The sequence below is a fragment of the Ambystoma mexicanum genome, chromosome 6p (assembly GCF_040938575.1).
Source record: "Ambystoma mexicanum isolate Mex_15411 chromosome 6p, UKY_AmexF1_1, whole genome shotgun sequence".
NCBI lineage: Eukaryota > Metazoa > Chordata > Amphibia > Caudata > Ambystomatidae > Ambystoma > Ambystoma mexicanum.
In genome coordinates this window covers 546,291,798-546,311,724 of record NC_090935.1, presented here as the reverse complement: position 1 = coordinate 546,311,724, position 19,927 = coordinate 546,291,798, and the positions used below count along the sequence as shown (strand labels likewise).

Below are 19,927 nucleotides of genomic sequence, written 5' to 3'. Positions count from 1 at the left end.
ACATCCCATTGTGGCATGCGCAAACCCACAGACCACAGTTGGCCATGCGGCTGAGATTTGCGTGAATGTACAGTGGAGTTATTCTGGCCTCTGAGGAGCTGGATACTGTAACTGGCACACATCTGGTGCAGCCTGGGTTGTCGAAACGAAGTGAAACTGACGCATGAGAAGCAGATTAATGTATATTATGCATTTTGGAAGCACAGGGAAAACACAACACAAGAAGGGATTGGCGCATTACAGGTATACACACAGTGGAGAAGTGCGGCACAAAATCACTGCCAGCTCTTGCGAAGCCACATCCTGCATGCTTAGGGTGGGCATAGAGACTGTGTTCGCGAGAGGGGAGACCAGGCACGGTGATAGTGAATCAGCCCAGCCTGGGGAGAAGAGAGGACCAGAAGTAACACAAGCATAGTGCGCAGTGCTGCTTCTAGACTCACAAGCACTGTCCAGCATGGTTAACGTGGTGTGGAGTGCAGTCGTAAGGTCAGCCAGCAGGAGAAAAACACAGCAGCCTGCTGGCGATGCTGAGAAGCTATGTGATGGTATAAGAGAGTCGTGTGAGCCCTCGCAGATGAAATAAAGGACTAGCCACAGTGCTGAGACACTGCGCCCGTTATGTTGCAATTAGAATGGATGCTGAACAGCACAAAGTGCGACAGGAGTAGACGGAATGTGCAAAGGACACATGCTGTCAGCTACTGCCTCTATAGCCAGAAATAAAGACTCTCTGGAACTGAAAGTAACAGGGGAAAGTGTATGAAGACTCTGTAAGTTCGGAACACATAGAGCATCATTGCACATAATACAGAGCGCATTCCTGGTCCAGCACAGTTGCAGACAGCTGATGACACTGTGTGAACTCGACATCAAGAGAACTCTGCAGTGAGGAGTCCCGTCAATGATGTCTAAAGCAAACAAAGGCAAAGCGAAGCAGTCATCCTGGATGCGTTTGCCAAACCTGCCCAAGTGACCGAGAGTACGAAGATGCAAGCGAAAGAGACATGCAAAGAGGACAGGAAGGATAGACAAGCAAATATTGGCTGCCATTGCGGAATTGAAAACTTCACTAGAAGTCAAGATAGATGCGATGCAAATAGACATGAACCTCCTAAGACAAGACGTCAGAACATTGTCGGAACGTGCAGGGGTGTTGGAGAAGGAGGTGAAAGCCAATACTAGCAGTTGCAAAGACAACTCTCAGGAAGTCTTGAAAACAACAAGTGCAGAACCTGGAAAATAGGGCCGAAGAGGAGGGTGAGGAAGGACAGAATCCTACCAACTATGTGGAGGACATGTTCCTGCAAGAGATAGGTGCTGGAGCACTCACCCAAGGGTTCACAGTGGAGAGGGCGCATAGAGCCCTGACGAGTAGACTGCCGCCCGAGCCCCGTCCTGACCAATAATTGCTAAGATATTATGATGTGATACGATATGGCATTTATAACGCGCCTATACACAGGTGTTTCAAAGCGCGATGAGGCAAGGGAGGGGGAACAAAGGGAAGACAGAAAACGATCGTACTAGGCCAGGTATCATTCAGATTGCGCAAGTGCATGGGGAGGGGGAAAGGGAAAAGTGTGTGGGGAAGGGAGAGGGGAAAGTGCAGTAAATGGGATAGTAGAATAAATAAGATAAATAAAAACGGCCACTGGTGGCAAGTGCAAGGTAAGTGCAGACATAAGTGCTGGTAGGGGGACTGCAGGGATACAGAAAACAGTCCGCAGGGGTAGCCAGGGAAGCAGTGCAGTTGGGCAATTGATGGGGCCTGGGCCCGAGAATCAGAAAGGGTGGCCAGGTACCGGTGCCGTTTCTGCCAAGAATTTAGCAGAGGAGAAGGGGAGAGAAAGCAGAGGCAAAGAGGAAGGCTTTGAGGTGTTTTCGGAACTGGAGATGGTTCTCCTCAAGTAGAAAATGATCCTACTAGGCCAGGTACCATTGAATTATAAGGACAGAGAGAGAATCCTGGAACAGACCCGGAAAGGTGGTACCATTAGGGCATCAGCAACCATTACAGCGTTCCCGGATTACACGTTTTTGGTACAAAAACAGAGGATAAGTTATGGAACTGTGAAAAGAAGACTATGCAGGGCCAATCTCAAATATCTGCTGCTGTATCCGGCAAAGATGAAGGTGATACATAAGGATTGTGCTTTCTTCTTCAAGACGCCTGAGGGGGTGAAGGACTGGATGGACCTGCAGAACATGCCGGCGGAGCGGCGCGACCAGGCAGCTGAAGGAGCGATAAGTGAAGGTGCAACAGGGGTTTAATGTACATTGTAATTTGATTATGGCCGATAGAGACACTTGAACTTTTTAGTAACTATGTTTTCTTTTGTTGCGAGGTGCAGGAGGCACATGCGGTACATAGTATTATGTGGTGCTCAGAATCACTGTTCCCCCAAGTTAGGTTAGTTAGTTAGGATACCTGTAGTACAGTATCCTCGTGCTGCACAGCAATGGGCTGGGAAAAGGGTGAGAAGTGGGCATACCTGAGATTCAGTTGTATACTTGGCCAAAAGTTGGGGACGGTTGGGGAAGGAGGTGGGGGAACAGTTGGGGAAGTTTTTAGGGGGTTGGCCGACAGACGCTCACCACAAAATAGAATTGGGAAATGGTGAGGGGTGAATGGGAGGATACGGTTGGGAAGAATGGGTGAACTCAGAATAGTGACCTGGAATGTGAGGAGCTTGAACAGTTATATTAAAAGAAATAGGGTTATGACCTATTTGAAACGACAGAAAATAGACATAGCGTTGTTGCAAGAAACCCACCTGACTAAAGAGAAACAAGACACAACCACACGGAAATGGAAGGGAATTATCCTAAGCGCAACCTACTCAGCGTATGCCAGAGGGGTATTAATTTGGATAGCACCACATGTTCCATTCAAGCTTCTACGGTCCTTTTCAGTCAAAGATGGTAGGATAGTAATGATGCGTGGGTTGGTGGAAAGTAAAGAGATTTGCATCGTGAATGTGTATGCCCCGAATCAGGACACTGCAGCTTACTTTAGATTTCTATACCCAAAGATAAGACCATATATAGATGGAGGAATGATATGGGATGACGATTTTAATTGCATCTTGGACCCGTTGATGGATAGGTCGGACAGCAAAAAGGTTCACCCAACTCCCTCAGCGAAAGCCCTGAACGCATTGCTGCAAGCCTTACATTTAGTGGATGTATGGAGGGCAACACACCCACACGATCGGGTATACTCACATTATTCTGCCCCACAGAACCTACATACAAGGTTGGAATATGTGTTTACAGGGGAGGAAATCATACACAAGATCACAGCAGCTGAGTATAAAGCTAGGGTCCTGCCGGATCATGCCCCTATGGTCGTGACATGGTGGGACTCCCCCAACCCCCGAGCCTGAATCCCGTCCTGGAGACTGACAGTTGAGGCATTGAAAGACAGAGGGTTTAGGGAGGACCTAAGGGCGGGGGTGAAAGAGTATTTCAAACATAACACTGGCAGTGTAAACTCAGCCGGGACTCTGTGGGAGGCATTTAAGGTGGTCGTGAGGGGAGCAGCAATAGCTAAGACAAAGGGGATGCAAGAGTTCATGACTCATGAGCTGCAGAAAGTGGAGAAGAAATTGGAAACGATTATGCATAAGGGCAATAGATCCCCAGGGGAGGCTGTAGAAGTATCCCGGTTGCAGAAGGAATGTAGAGATCACTGGGACCGGCTAGGCAAACAGAGACAGAGTTATAAGAAATACATTGGGAGACAGCATGCAGAGGGGGACAAGCCAGGCAGATTGTTAGCCTGGTTTTACAAAAGTCAGACCTCTTGGCAGCCACTACGGGCGATGAGGGGGGAGTGAGGGACAGTTGCTAGAGACTCAAGAAGGAATGAACAAATGTTTCCATGAGTACTATAGGCAACTATATGAAGACCCCGGGGAGGCAGAGGAGTTTGGTTTACAGGAGGCACTGTCTGAGATTAGGCTTCCTAAACTTGATAAAGAAAAAAGGGATAGCCTTGAGATTCCTGTCAGGTTAGAGGTATTAGAGTATGTGATAAAGGGACTGCCAACGAATAAAGTGCTCGGAGCCGATGGGCTCCCTGGCGAATTTTATAAAGAATATGTGGCAGAGGTACTTCCCCCCACTGTTAGAAATGTTGAATGAGGCACTACAAGTAGGGAGACTACTAGAGGCACTACGAGAAGTGATAATAATACCACAAACCGGATACTGATTTTGGATCTTATCGACCCCTCTCACTACTTAACCAAGATGGGAAGATTCTGACAGCGGTCATGGTGAATAGGTTAAAACCAATTATTGGTAAACACATACACCCAGATCAGACTGGGTACGTTCCACATAGAAATATAACTCATCATTTGAGGCGGCTACATCACATAATTGATTATTCCCAGAGGGGACCACAGGAAGTGGCGATAGTTTCACTTGACGCGGTTAAAGCATTTGATTCTGTCAAGTAGCCCTGGCTGCTGGCAGTCCTAGTAGAATACGGGATCAGACTCACATATATTAAATGGGTGCAGAATCTGTACAGTGCGCCATTGGCGAGGGTTAAGACAGGCTCCATTATCTCCGAGTAGTGGCAGTTGGGTAAGGGCACAAGACAGGGATGGCCCTGGTCTCTGATGCTCTTTATATTGGCGCTAGAGCCTTTGGCGGTATATCTGAGGGAGGAATATGGAGAGGCGGGTATCAGTACTGGGGGTGAACGACACCTGATTTCATTGTATGCCGATGATATGCTTCTGTACCTGCAGCATCAAGAGGAGAATCTGCAGATTGTGCTCGATGTGCTGGAACGATATGCTGCATTATTGGGCATAACAGTTAACCCGCAGAAGTCAATTTTATACCCCCTGGGAGAGTACGCTGGAAAGCCAGTACACAGAGTGCCGGTACTAGCGATAAAATGGGAATTGGATACGTTTCGATACCTGGGGATAGATGTATATCGCGACCCTAAGCTAGGACATAGGCATAACACAGAGAAGGCGTTAACCAAAATCGAGAAGAGCATGGCATTTTGGGCGAGGTTACCGTTATCCATGATGCGACGCTCAGCTTTGCTAAAAATGGTAGTACTGCCAAGAATACTACAATATTTCACGAGTATTCCGTATGTAATACGCAAAAGTGCAAGGTATATGTATGGGATTCCTCTGGCATAGTTCAAGGAATAGAGTAGCATTATGGAAACTGCAGAACCCTTATGAGCAATGAGGTATCAAATTTCTTAACTTCGAAGTATATTACCTGGCTAGTCAGCTCCAATGTGTGTCCTAGTGGCTATCAGAGGACCAGACGCCCAAATCTAGGTTGCTTAGGGCGGAAAGTGCACCATATTTCCTGAACGAGATAATATGGCTACCCAACCAGCAAATAAGCAAGGAGCATCTACTGTTGCGCCTAGGAAATACGATTTGGCGTTAGGCTTGCCTAATGATGAATAATCCCACTCTATGCTCCCCGCAAACACCACTAGTGGCGCTGGAAGGGGTGGAGGAATAGGCTAGACTGAACGTCAGGGGGCGATGGGAGCCTGTAGGTATAGCGACAGTGGGAGATATACTTGAGGAAGGGGGGACCAAGAAGTTTGAGGACTTAGTTGCAGACACTGGGTTACATCTGGGACAATATATCACATGCTCTCGACTCTTGAAGATAATGAAGGATAAGTGGCCAGGAGCCGAACTGGCCTCACAATCAGAAGGGGTCATAGATACATTCTATGACGTCTCAGAAGGGGGACATGAGGTCTCCCGTTTATATGAATTGTTGATGGCTAAGGTGGGCAAGAAGGTAATTCACATAAGACTGAGTTAGGAGGCCAAGGTGGGGGAACCCATGTCAGACGGAATGTGGGGCAGAGTACAAAGATACCACAAAACGGTGTCCAGAAGTACGGTTTCAACAGATCCAACTATATGTGCCCCACAGGGCATACCTAACCCCACTTAAAATAGCTAAGTTCAATCGGGCGGAGGTATGGATGTGTCCGAAGTGTGGGATGGTGGACGTTGAGATGGTGCATATGTTTTGGTCATGCGTGCAGATAAGTAAATTCTGGGGAGAAGTGGCCCAAATAATGGCGGGAGTAGAAATTACTCTGGATGACAGATCCCCTTGGGTGTGTTTGCTGGGTGGCTTCCCAAGGCCTAGAAGAGCCAAGCATATAAGTAAATTAAATGACCTAGCATATGTACTGGCTAAACGCAGGATTACAATGAGTTGGAAAGCACAGACACAACCGTTCCCACATGGGTGGTAGGGAGATGTAGTGAAATGGGCTAATGTGAAAACAGTTGTGTGGCAAGAAGTAAGGGGGAGGAACAAAGATTCAGTGGGTGGTGGATTTGAGGCTTGGAGGCAATTGATTGGTGCTTTGTTTGTCTCGGAGCAAGTGGCCCAGGACAGAGGCAAGTCCAGGTGTGATGATGATGGTCTTAGGACAACCATGGATTGAAAGGGATAGAGGAGGTGGAATGCAAGACGGGCAGAGTTTGGAGGGGGGGCTTTGGGGGAGGGGGAAAAGCATTTAACTTATTGTATATGCGTGTGACTAAGTAATGGTTTGTAAATGTGAATGGTCATATGTAAAAACCAATACAAATTGTTTTAAAAAGCTGCGAGCTTAGTGCTCTGGAAAATGTACCAGAAGGAAAGAGAAGAGCTGCCTCCTGAAGATTGGATACTTAACATGTGCAAAGAGGGGGGTGTGGAGCCTTCTGCTCCCCCCGTCGTGCCTGAGCTAAACAGCGATAGTATAAAGGATGACGATAGTGTACCCACTGAGAGAACTTAAGGCAGCAGCAGTGTACAGTAATCCGGCATATGCGTTGCCTGCGCATAGCAGCGACGAAGGTACAGAGAAGATTCCTGAAAGAGAGGTGATCTCTAAAATTCATAGGCACAAAGAGAGAAGGGACACGGAGAGAAGTGATCAATAGAGTACATCCTTAGATATAGGACGAGAAATAAAGAGATGGAAAGGACAAAAAGATAATGCTGATAAGGTAGCGCTCATACAGAATGAATGGATGGGCAGTCAGATTTTGCTCAAACTTGATGGAAAGAGCTTTGAGGAAGTAAGGCAAAAAGAAAATCAAGACAAACAAGATAAAAAAGATGGAGAAAGAGAGGAACGATTGAAAGAAGATGGGGCAAAAAGGAAGGATAGACAAAGACAGGAACCGTTGCATCAAGATGAAGAACTGAAAAAGCAGGAAAGGGCAGAGGAGCAAAGAAAATATGACAACAGACAGAGGGCAATCGAAGAACGAGAAAGGCTAGAAAGAAAAAGAGAGGAAGAGGAAGAACAAAAAATTAAGATATAAAAGACTACAAAGACATAGAGATGAAGAAATACGTAGGGCAAATGAGAGAAGAGAAATGAAAAGAAAGGAAGAAGAAAGGGTAAGAGAAGAAGCAAGAAAGCGAAGACGGCTTGATGATGAAATAGAATGTAAGAGAAGGCAGAGAGCATGCAAAGTTGATTGCATAGAAAAATCCAGTAGTAGCATGGAAGGATATAGACGAATTCTTCCCAACACATGAACCTATGCCAGGTCCGTCTAGAGCAAATCTAGAGGATGAGTTTGACTCTAGAAGCATTGGGGACGCAATCGATAAAGTGTATCATGATATGAGGACTTAGAAAGAACTGAAAAGGTAGGGTAAAAATGATTGACTCAAGAGTACACAGTTAGACGACAGAGAGGGAGGCTCGTGTAGTTTCGAGCCTAAAGAGTTGTCTTTAGAGAGTTAACTCTGAATAGAGACGAAGAGGAGGGAAGCCACACAAGTTGGGGACAGGAAATGTCAGACAAAAGACGGAGAAACCTTCTGTGCGGAGGAGGGAGATAACGCATGTGGTCCTGAAGGATGCTCTCTGATGGACAAAGAAATGAGATGGTCAGATCTAGATCTACCCAAATCGCGGGCGTCAGACTCACCCAGAGGGAGATCCCATAGTGAGAAAGGGGGACTCGCCACCTTATGTGAGCAGGTTAAGATCGCTACCAGGAATAAGGCAGTGTGGAACCATTGTCCCTGCTATGAACAGACAGACATTGGGGGACGAATGTGAGTTTGGAATCTCGCAGTTTCCCTTGTTAGAAAAAGGAGGAGCCATACCTCAGTATATACCATGGACACAGATGGTTAAGGATAGTTTAAGGTGCAAACTTCCGAGTTTAACTTCCGGTGCTGGGAAATGGATACACGAGTTAGAGAAAATGACAGGAGGAAACACATTAGCTATAGGAGACATTAAGGGTCTACTAGCTGCTATTCTTGGGGAGAGAGCAGACAACATTTGGTGGAGAGCGGGATACTCTAGTGTCACTGTGCAGAATACCGCTCATGATGGAGTGCCATTTAATAACTGTAGAGCGGCGGTCTGGAAAGCACTAGGCCAGGCCCTCCCAGGCCTTGGCCTCTCACTTCATTTAAAAAACTCAGGACATCCTGTCCTTATTCTCCTCCCATCTCCTCCCCCCTCTATTCCCTGCCCATCCTCTGGCCCTTCTGCAGCCACCCCTCCTCTCTCCTTCTCTGCCTTTCCCCTTTTTTCTGCTGATGAGGTTTCGAGACAAGTCCGATCTATGAAAGTCTCGTCAACACAGGTCCACCCCTGCTCCTCCAAAACTATTAAGGACAACATCAACTCCTTGGCTCCTGCCCTTGCTGACTTCTGCAATCACTCCTTTGCCTCTGGAGCCTTCCCATCTCCTCTCAAGCACTCCCTTGTGCACCCCCTTCTTAAGAAACCCTCTTCCGGCCCGTCCTGCCCAGCTAACTATCGCCCTATCTCTATCACTCCTTTCCTGGGCAAGCTCCTGGAGAAACTTGCCATCTCCCAGCTTAATCTCCATGCCGAATCTGTTGGCAGCCTTCATGACCATCAGTCTGGCTTCAGAGCTGCCAGAAGCACGGAAACTGCTCTCCTGAACATCTGTGAGGTCCTGCTCTCGAACCTTGACTCTAACATTCCTTGTGTTCTCATTTTGCTTGATCTCTCTTCTGTCTTTGATACTGTCAACCATACCATCCTGCTCAACCGTCTCCGTGATAACCTGGATATCACTGGTAAGGCTCTGGCTTGGCTGACCTCTTTCCTCTCAAATCGACCCTCTCAGGTCCAACTGGGGTCTTTCCTGTCTGACATCTTTTTCTCTACCTGTGGTGTCCCCCAGGGTTCTAACCTCTCTCCCTGGCTGTTCAACCAGTATCTGGCACTTCTCGCCCACCGCATCGCTGCTCTCTGCCCCAACTTTCAGTGCTATGCGGATGATACCCAGCTCATTTTCAGGCTACCCTCGGTCTCCTCTTCTCCTTCCCTCATCTCTGGCTGTCTTACTGCTATCCAGAAATGGTGTGCCGCCAACGATCTCTGCCTTAATACCAGTAAGACCGAGATTCTACTCATCTGCACACCCACTCCCTCCTTCCCTGCAGTTCTCTGGCCGGCCTCTCTTGGCCCTCTTCCTGCTCCTACCTGCAAGGCAAAAAACCTCGGGGTCATCTTCGACTCCACACTCTCCTTCTCTCCTCACATTTCTGACGTTTCTAAGAAGTCACACTACCAGCTGCACCTCCTCAGAGGTATCCTTCCTTTCCTCTCCTTCCCCCAGAAGCTCACTGTCTCCAGAGCCCTGGTTCTCTCGAAGCTGGACTACTGTAACAGCCTCTATCTAAATCTTCCTGCCTCTACTCTCCGCCCTCTGCAACTCATCCAAAACAGGACTGCGAGACTTGTCCTTGGCCTCAAGCCCAGGGACCGTATCTCTCCAGGACTGAAATCACTACACTGGCTCCCTGTGGCTGCGAGGATTAAGTTCAAAACCCTCTGCATTGTCCACAAGGCCTTCTGGGGCCTGGGGCCAAAATACCTTCAACTCTCCCTTCCTAAATATCTTCTTTCTGGAGCACTTTGCTCATCCGCCTCCAACTCCCTCAGGGTCAGCCGCTTCTCCAAGCAACGAGTTGGGGGAGATCTCTCTCCGCAGCAGGGGCCTCCCTCTGGAACAGCCTTCCTGCCTCCCTGAAACTTGAGGAGAACCATCTCCGGTTTCGGAAGCACCTCAAAACCTTCCTCTTTGCTTCTGCTTTCTCTCCCCCTCTCCCCTGCTAAATCACTGAAACTGTACTGAATCAGCAACTGGGCCACTCACCATTCTCGGTCCTTGGCCCAGCCACTCTCCCCTGCACTGCCTTCCTGGCAACCCCTGCACTGCGGGACTGTCTCTGTATCCCTACAGCCCCCCTTCCCAGCACTTGTCTGCACTTATCTTGCACTTGCCACCAGCTGGCCCTTATTATTTATCTTGTTTGTTACTAACCCTGTACTGCACTTTCCCCTCTCCCTTTCCCCCTGGCACTTTTCCTGTCCCCCCTACCCATGCACTTGCGCGATCTGAATGACACCTGGCCTAGTAGGATCGTTGTCTGTCTCCCCTTGTTCCCCCCTCCCCGCCTCGTCGCGCCTTGAAACACTTGTGTATAGGCAAGTTACAAATGCCATATCATATCATATCATGTCACTACGAGTACAGTATCCAGACACGTCAGATATGGGAGTTATAATGGCAAGAAAGCTGCAGGAAGGGGAGGATCCTATTGATTACATTAAAAATTTCCAAGAGGAGTGGTCTTTGAAAACTCGTGAGCCGTGGGGGAAATCTATACCTGTATTTTATCATATACTATGCCAAGGGCTGCCAGCCCCAGTACAGAAGCAGCTCAGGAAACTCGTGGGTATGGAAGCAAAACCATGGTCGGAGATACAGCTGACCATCACGCACTATTGCAAATTATTGCAGGAGAAGAATCGAAAGAAAGATGATGCTAGGAAAGGTGAGGAAGCGAAATTATTGGAGAAAATAATGTAAAAATATGCCATAGAATGAGATGGGTCAGGTTCACAGCAAGCAACAGGCATGCCACAGGTGAATAACCAAAGGCAGTTTGATCAAGGTAACAATGGACTCATACCAAGGGGTAGCTGGGCCTTCCAAGGAAGGGGCTTCCAGAATAATCAAGGGCATTTTCAGAATAATCAGTGTGGGTTTCAAAACATGCAGAACGATAATCAAGGCATGCAGGGAGGGCCAATTAGGAGACCTCCTGTATGTTGGATATGTGGAATGACAGGACACATTGCACGCATGTGTGGAAGTCAAGGCTTTGTGCAAAATGGGCAATTCTCAAGAGGGGGGACCACATACCTGCCTGCATACACTCAACAAAGTGGAGAGGGGTTTTCCCAAAATCAGACAGTGCAGCAAACACAAGCGGCAAGAATGCAGCAAGGTTTACAATCACAGTAGACAACAATGAATCTGCCGCAAGGGCCGTCACAGCATTCTCCTATGCAGATACAGCAGGGCACAATCACAGGTCAGTTAATGACTCCTAGGATAGGGGGTGTCACTGTCGAGAGAGGGAATCCTTTCACAGTTACAGGGATAAGTATGTACCCACAATAGGACAGCTCACTGAGAGACTTGATGTGTTCAGTTCTATTAGTGACTCCCAATCCTCAAGAGGAACCTAGGGTTGACGTCACTATAGGGGGGAAATCTTTTTCTTTTTTAGTAGTCACGGGGGCAACACGCCTGTGTATACGAGAGGGGAAATTTACATTATCTGGGAATGCCATGAAGGCTCAAGGTTTCACAGGAGCTACAAGTAGAGTTCTGTTTACTGAAAAATTGCCAGTCTCTATAGGAGAATGTGACATGTGTGTACCGTTATTATATTCGAGACAGACACCTGTTAATATATTATGTATACAACAGAAGAGAATGCAGGGATCAGTGCCATCAAGATGTGTGTATATTTAATAATATTGCATTATCACACATTAAATGAGAAGCCCATGTACGATATCATGTTTCGGCTCTGCAGAGCCTTTTTCAAATCTGGGCCGTAGTTGTATGTAATCAATCCATAGGACTGATGTCCGTGTAGTAGTAACCTTTGCTGAGGCGTGTGATTTTCTGCTCGCAGCAATCGGACTTTATTTTGGGGATTTTACCCCGTTACTTCTACATGCAACTACGGCCCAGATTTGAAAAAGGCTCAGCAGAGAGCCGAAACATGTTATCGTACATGGGCTTCTCATTTAATGTGTGATTATGCAATATTTTTAAATATACACACATCTTGATGGCACTGAGTCCTGCATTCCCTTCTTTTGTATACTGTTTATGGTGACGGTTAGGCTTTTTTACTGTCTGGATACAGTGACCCGCGACATCCCTGAACTTACCATATGACTTCAAAGATATGGCATTATATTGCCAACCAAAATCGATACTAATTCAAGGGATTGTAAGGTGTCGCCCTTCAGAGCAACTTGTACTAAAGCCACTTTCTTCAGTTACCTGTTAATATATTAGGTCGAGATTTAATGACAAAGTTAAACATGACAATTTCGTTCACTGATGAAGGCATAGTGTGTTCAACTCTAGGAATACATTATTTAAACGTGAGTGAATTTATTATGGTATTTACAAGACAAATGGCCATACAAGGAGTACTGTTAGAACCAGAGGTCTTCCACTGTGGCTTACGCATTTTGTTAAAATGGCTACCAGGTTTAGTGGGTAAAACTATGGGAATACCTGATGAGTTTTTCTTCAGGCCAAGCATACCCATGGAAGAAGAGGGAAGATGAATGTTTCCCTTAGAATTACAAGCAGCTATAGTACGAGGGGAGTTAGCTATGCTTGATGGAGTTGATTATGAAGGCAGACGATAGAGCACAGTGATTGCCATTGGGGAGGGTTACAGATTGACTGACGTCACTGACGAGGATATGTTTAGAGAGCATCCGTCAGATGACGAAGTCATATTTGAAATCAGTATTACTTATTGGGTAAGATCAATAAGACGTGAGGTTCCTCAGAAGATGATGTTAGCACTGAAGCATCCTGAGTTTTTCGATGAAGAAATGATAAAGGTGCCAGTTTCATTATGGACTACAGGTCCCTATGATGTAGGCCTATTGAAGGGTGCTGGAGAAGTTAAGATTAAACTGAAACCAGGAGCAATTTTGCCTCGAGCCTGACAGTATCCTATGTCTAGAGAGGCAGACAAAGGTATATTTAAGATGATATCCGCCATGATGGAACAAGGTATCTTGGTGACATCAAAGTCACCATGTAATATGTCAGTGTGCCCTATCAAGAAATCTAAGGGAGGTTGTGACGTTTAATTCAAGATTAATCAAATTGTAGAGGCTGAGTTCCCTCTAGTTCCTAATCCAGCAACAATCTTATGTAGTATCCCTGTTGAGGTGTAGTATTTTACGGTGATTGATTTAAAAAATGTGTTTTTCTCAATACCATTGCATAAGGATTCTCAAGATCTGACGTAATTTACGTTCAGGCAGACTAAGTTAAAAAACACAAGATTACCTCGGGGGTACTGTGAGTCTCCATCGATTTTCAATATAGTTCTGCAGATGGAGTTAAGCAATATTGATTTGCAGAGTGTTGTTTTGCAATACATAGATGACATATTGGTCTGTAGCACCTCAGAGGAAGAGTGCAGATGTGATTCAGTTCAGTTAATGATTATACTTGTAGAAAAAGGATATAAAGTGGACAAGGAGAAATTGCAATATTGTCAAAAGGAGGTGTTGCACATAGGACAGTTAATTTCGCATGAAGGAAAGAAAGTTACTCCTGAAAGAGCTGAGGCTATTTTAAAAACAACAAAGCCACACACAATGCACAAGAACATGCAAAGGTTTTTAGGGCTATGCAATTATGTGAGAGCATGGGTCTTTGATTATAGTTCATATATGAGGCCCTTGTTGCAGGCTCTGAAAAAGCACAGGTGACTCAAGAAAAAAATAGTCTGGACAGAGGACATGGAGGAAGGGTTTGATGAGTTGAAAAAAGCAATTTGCACAGCTCTAGTTTCAGGGATTGCCAATTATGCTGAAAAAATACTTATTTTTGCATATGAATGGCACAGTTATGACAGCAGTACTCACACAGAGAACTACGTTGGGGTACAAGCCTCTAGCATATTACAGTGGGATTCTGGACCCAATAATGAGGGGTCACTTTCTCTGCGAACAATCTGTGGCAGCTGCTGCATTCGCTATTGAAGACAGCCAGTATAGTAATGGGGTGTTCTATGACGTTATTTGTTGAACATGCTTTGTTTGCCATTTTCAAGTGCTTCTGCCTATGAGGTTGTCATATTGAAACCAGCTATTAAAATAGTCCGATGCAGAATAGTGAACCCTGCCATGTTTATAGCAGAACCACTGGCAGAAGATGAGCATGTGCATGATTGCTCAAACTATGAGGAATTCAATGATGAGATCCTGAGGGTGAAGAAAATGCTTTGGTAGCTGGGGAGATTCTTTTTATTGATGGTTCGTCTAGAATCAATCAAAATGATGGACATAGATATACAGGTGTTGCTGTGGTAAAGCACCGAGCCAATGGAGAATTTGAAGTATTGATAAGTGCACGACTACAGTCTCACTTTTCAGCATAGGCTGCAGAATTAGTGGCGCTGATTGTCAAACTCGAGAAAAATGCAGACCAGGAAGTAACCGTGTACAGTGACTCCACCTATGTGATATCGACATACACGCAGGACTAGCACGTCGGAAAAGGAGGGGCTTCCTCCAAGCGGACGGCACTCCAGTGCAACATGCCACCTTTTTGGACAGACTTATTAGAGCACTACAACTCACGTGGAAATCAAGCTCCAGACGAGGAAGCAAAACGAATTGCATATATAAGATATTATGAAATTTGATACACCTGATGTGAATGAAAGCATGGTGGTGATGATGAGTGTGCATGAAAGCTTTAATAACTTGTCTAAGACTCAGTTGATGGAAATTCAAGGAGAAGCGCTGCAGGATGAGAAAGACCTATCGATGCGGAGGGGGTGTTCTTTAACTCCTTCTGAAGCATTGTGGTGACAGGAAAGCGCAGGTAAACCAGTGATGCCTGTAGCCTTATTAAGGGTGAATTTGGAACAGCTGCACTAACCTGTGCAAGTCACTAGAGAAAGCCTTGCAGCGACCATTGCGGAGGAATGGTTTGTTCCGAATTTATTAGAACACTTTGCATTATATGTAGTAAACTGCATTGCATATCAAAGGTTTACTGCTGGGCACACGCTGTGTACAGTTAGAGGAGTTATCCCGGACCTAATGGTCCTTTTCAGCATTTATACATTGACTATGTCGATATGCTGCAAATCTGTAATAAATACAGATATATGATTGTAGTGGTATGTCCCTTTTCTAAGTGGATGTGAAGCTGGTCCATGTACACACCCAGATTCCACCTGTGCAGCTAAATTGTTAGTACGGGAAGTGTTTCCTAGATGGGGAATATGTGAAGTATTAAGATCTAATAATGGCCCTCATTTTCTTAATGGAGTCTTTGAACAGATTAGCTTGTTGCTCAGTATAAAGCACACGTTTTCATCAGCTTATCACTCGCACGCGAATAGGGTCTGTGAGAGACTCAACAGCCTGCTTAAAGAAAGAATAGCCAAATTGAAGCTCACCTTGAAGAAAGGATGGTTGCATTGCCTACCACTGGCATTGTATGCGTTGAGAAATAAACCAGGTTCCGACCACCATCTTATGCCCCATGAAATAGTGAGAGGCAGGCGGATGAGGACACCCCTCACACATCTAGAACTAGAAGTGATGCCCAAACGACAGCAGAATTGTTAATAAAGGAGTTACATGCTTACTTAACATGTATGACTCCGAGTATCTCTGTCATTTCAGATCAGCTCAAGCGGAAAGAGTGCGGGGCTCGGAACACAGATGAAGACCATACAACAACCGGATTTGAAAAACTACGTCTTCCCAAACTTTTCCCCGGTGATGAGATCCTAATTAGGAACTTATCGCGCAAGTGGCACGAGCCGAGATTCAACAGCACGTTTGTTGTGGAGGACGTAACGCTGTCAGCAGCGAAAGTGTTAGGAAGACGTGCATGGATAATTCTCAGAGACATGAAGTTCTACGCTGGAGAACCCCTTTCACCCTCACCCCAGTTGGAAGCAAGCGTCGGGGAAGAACTTCAGCAAATGCAGACTAGGTCCATGATGAGGAAGAAGGATGCAGAGGCTGTTCAATAAGACAGACAAAGAGTACATTGGACTATGGCTCTGTTCGGGACACTCTTTTAATTCTAAAAAAGGAGTAAAAGAAGGTTATTTGTTCTTGAGCCATAGGAGCTTGTTAATATTGGACAGAGACACATTCAAAGTCTTAATCGAGAAGGAAAGAAGCCAGATCTGGAGTTCCTTTTCGACGACTGGAAGAGGGAACAGTTCCCTGATTCCTTTCTCATTGAGTTTGTTTTTGGAGGTACCCGTGGTAGTGCCGATGGCCACGTCCACAGGATCATTCTTACAGTTTTCCTCTTCATTCTTCATGCATATCCTGCACTTGTGGGGAGAACTACTAAAGTTCATCTGTTCCTGCAAGATCCTAAGAATGCTCCAATCGTGAGGGGATTGCTCGCAGCTATAATAGAGCAAATTCTCCAGCATCCTGAGTATAGTGGGGAAAACACAAATGCCCCTATCTGATGACAACACTCATAGACTAGTTGGAATGGTCTTCTACTATTTGATTGAGGAATGCCCACATCTTGTTGGAAGACAAACTGACGTTCGCACTTTCTTGAGCGATCCGAGGAATACAGTGGCTCTTAATGAATTGCTATGTGATGTAATCGAACAGGTCAATCTAGATTCTGAGAGAACACTGAGAACGTCCTGAATGATACTGTTGGAGGAAGAGATACAGAGCCTACTGTCTATAGTCTTCTACTTCTTGCTGGAGACCCACCCAGAGTATTGCATAATATTACCCTAATAAATTTGGATTTTTCCTTCCTTAAAAAGAATGGGTAATATAGACTGCAACAATAATGTTGCTAACGAGAGGCCACCACAATGAGCAAGAAACTACTGCTGTGTGAAATGGGCCTATCTATATGTTATCTATACATACATCTTGTTTATTGTGATCCTTCTCTCACTCACAGTATGTACTGCTTACTATTTTGATCCAGATAAAGCAAGGATCCCTGTGTATCTTCCTATGCAGAAGGAGGGTGCAGATGTGGCAAATACAAGGCAGCCAAGACCTTATGTAATTGTCACCACTTCAGTAGACCGTGTGAAATATTTTGGTTCTGTGACAAATGTCACTAGACATTCTTACTCAGGAGAGAGTGCTACAGAGATTTTTGTTGAGCACCAGAAACAGGTTTGTAAGGGAAGGCAAAGGAAAAGATCCTTTAGGAGCAAACCTACGTAAGTAGCACATGTAAAAGCACCAAGTGTACTGGCAAATATTACTATGATTGGTCCAATAAGAAGGAATTATGCTGACATACTTCATGAGATGATTATGGAAGCTCACAAGCAAGGAATGAGACCTAAGAGAAGTACTAGGGAGGATGATCATGAGTTGAATGATTACCTGGATAGTACAGCACACTTAGGGAATAACATATGGTATCAGCATATGAAAGAAGTAGGAAGGAGGACCTCATAGGAGAAATGCTTTGTATGTGCACTCCTTCCTTATAGCATGGGGCAGTCCAAGGTCTTCATAGCTTTTGAAATAGACGTCCAGGCAGCACATTGTCTATCACACATTGCGTTCTGCCATACAAGAGGTCAGTTCATGGGCTGAACAGCCCATCTCAAATGGGCAACTGAATGGACAGATCCAGAAGAAGGTGATTATGTCCAAGACACAAAGACAAGACTAAGAGCTCATACCAGGAATCATATGATCAGTTATGAAAAACATGGAGTAAAAGGAGCTGGAATCAGATGGGAAGTAAACAGAAGACTGGAAAGTCCAGGAAAATCTGCAGAAGAAATTCATAAATGGTAAAACAGAGGCCAGATGCAGATTTGGGGATCAGTGCTTTCACTAGACGGTTGGGAAGTAGGTGCGGGGATCTGCAGACACTGGATAATAATGGGTCACTACCAGTCAATTATTGAAAACGCAGATATGCTGTGTAAACCTTTATGGTTGAAACTTGCTAAACTACTGAGATGGGTCGAAGACAGAGGAGGACCTTTGCAGATAGTACCTTTGGAAAGTGCAAAGCTGTGCTTCAGAAACAATGGCACAAGAAAAGTTGGCGAGAACCACAACTGTGGTCGAATCTTTGATGCACAAGAAATGAACATTGGGACAGCAGTGATTATGGATCACTACTCGGCGTGTGGATCTGGGGCTTATATGAAGCTGCCCAAGGATTGGGGAGGACGATGCTCCATAGTAAATGTTCACGTCCAAGCGTTGGTGATTCCTAAAAGTGACTTAAACATTGACAGCTTTTCTAAAGCAGATGCTCACCTGAGAAAGAAGAGATCTGTAGAGCTGATAAGTCAAATAAAGAGAGATAACTATTTCTCAGTTTAGTCTATCGAAGTCTTTGATTCCATCCCATATGAGCACAGATTGTTCAGCCAGACTTCATCGATATTCACGTTGATCTTCATGCCAAGGATTCAGACTGCAGCAAATACCAAATGGCTGCAGATCACCAGATGGGAGTTGTTGCAGACAATCAACACTACCATAAAGGGATTCAATGCTATCAGGGAAGAGCTGAGAGCCATATGACTGATGACTCTTCAGAACAGATACGTCCTGGACATGATCACAGCTATGGATGGAGGTGTTTGTTCAAAAACTGGAGAATCATGTTGCACGTTCATACCCTCTCAAGATGACGAGAATGCTACCTTGACAGCAGGGGAGTTGGTAGGTCTGGATAAGACCCGGGGCTAAGCTGATGTCGGAGCTGTTGGGACTGGGGGCTAGCTGGCCTTTTGGCGGTAGCTCCTGAGATTCTATCCGGGGCTACAACCAAAAGATCAGGGGCTATAGCCCCCTTAGCCCCCCCCTAGCAACGCCCCTGCTTGACAGAGGCCATAGAGATGCTGACGAAGCTACACGTCCAGATGATAGACAAAGTGGAAGATATTGCTGATGATAGTTGGTTTGGATCGCTCTTCTCGTGGGTTTCACAATGGATGGCAGATATGTTCAAATTCCTTGGAGGCCTGATAGTGATGATATTGCTTGGATTCTGTGTGATTAGGATAATAATCTCACAATGCAAGAAGACTGCAAAGAAAGCCATAGGGATGAAGATCATGATTGATGTTGAATCTGGATGGAACACTAAAGAGTTGACAGATGAAGAAATCAGAGATTTCGTGAAAGCAAGCATCCATGCACAAGTAAGAACAAAGTTCATGTATCCAAAGAACCATAAGAAGTATGTGGGGAAATAGATCTACTGTAGTCCAAGTGGACAGTGCATGCTTATGACTTGGAACAAGGATGAGCATGTGAAAACGGCTGGTGGCCTGAAAAGAGTCATAAAGATATGGGTCCTAAAGAAGCATTTCTTCAGAAAAGGATGTCTGGATGTGAAGAATGATGGGAAAGTGGTCGATGAATCACTCAGAGGGGAAGTGTAAAGAAGGAGCTAAGTACCCCCACCTCAAACACCTCCCCCATATTGAGGCAAGGTTCCCGTTAAGAAAGCCATACCTGCATACACGACAGTATGATGGCCATTAGAATGAAATCCTAGAAGAAACAGGACAAATGAACGAGAGAGCAGATTGGTGACGTCACACGAAGTAAAACTGACGCACCTAAAGAGATGAAGAGACAAGAAAGTGAAGACAGTCTATAAGGCATCAAGAGAGTATCAAAGATAAGCAACATTTCGTGCTTGAAATGAAGAGGCTAATGCTACAGAAACAATGGAGATATCAAGTTATTTTACACGTGTACAGATGCAAAGAAACGTAAGCAGACAAAGCATTCTTGAGGCTATCTATATAGTGAATAGATTGCAGCCTG

The 19,927-nt window shown here is 45.4% G+C and overlaps 1 protein-coding gene across 1 annotated transcript in view; it reads left to right on the top strand.

Moving 5' to 3' along the window:
• Positions 1–19,927, top strand: part of ADAMTS6 (ADAM metallopeptidase with thrombospondin type 1 motif 6) — a 2,426,739-nt gene that overhangs the window by 1,703,842 nt on the left and 702,970 nt on the right. The window lies entirely within an intron of this gene.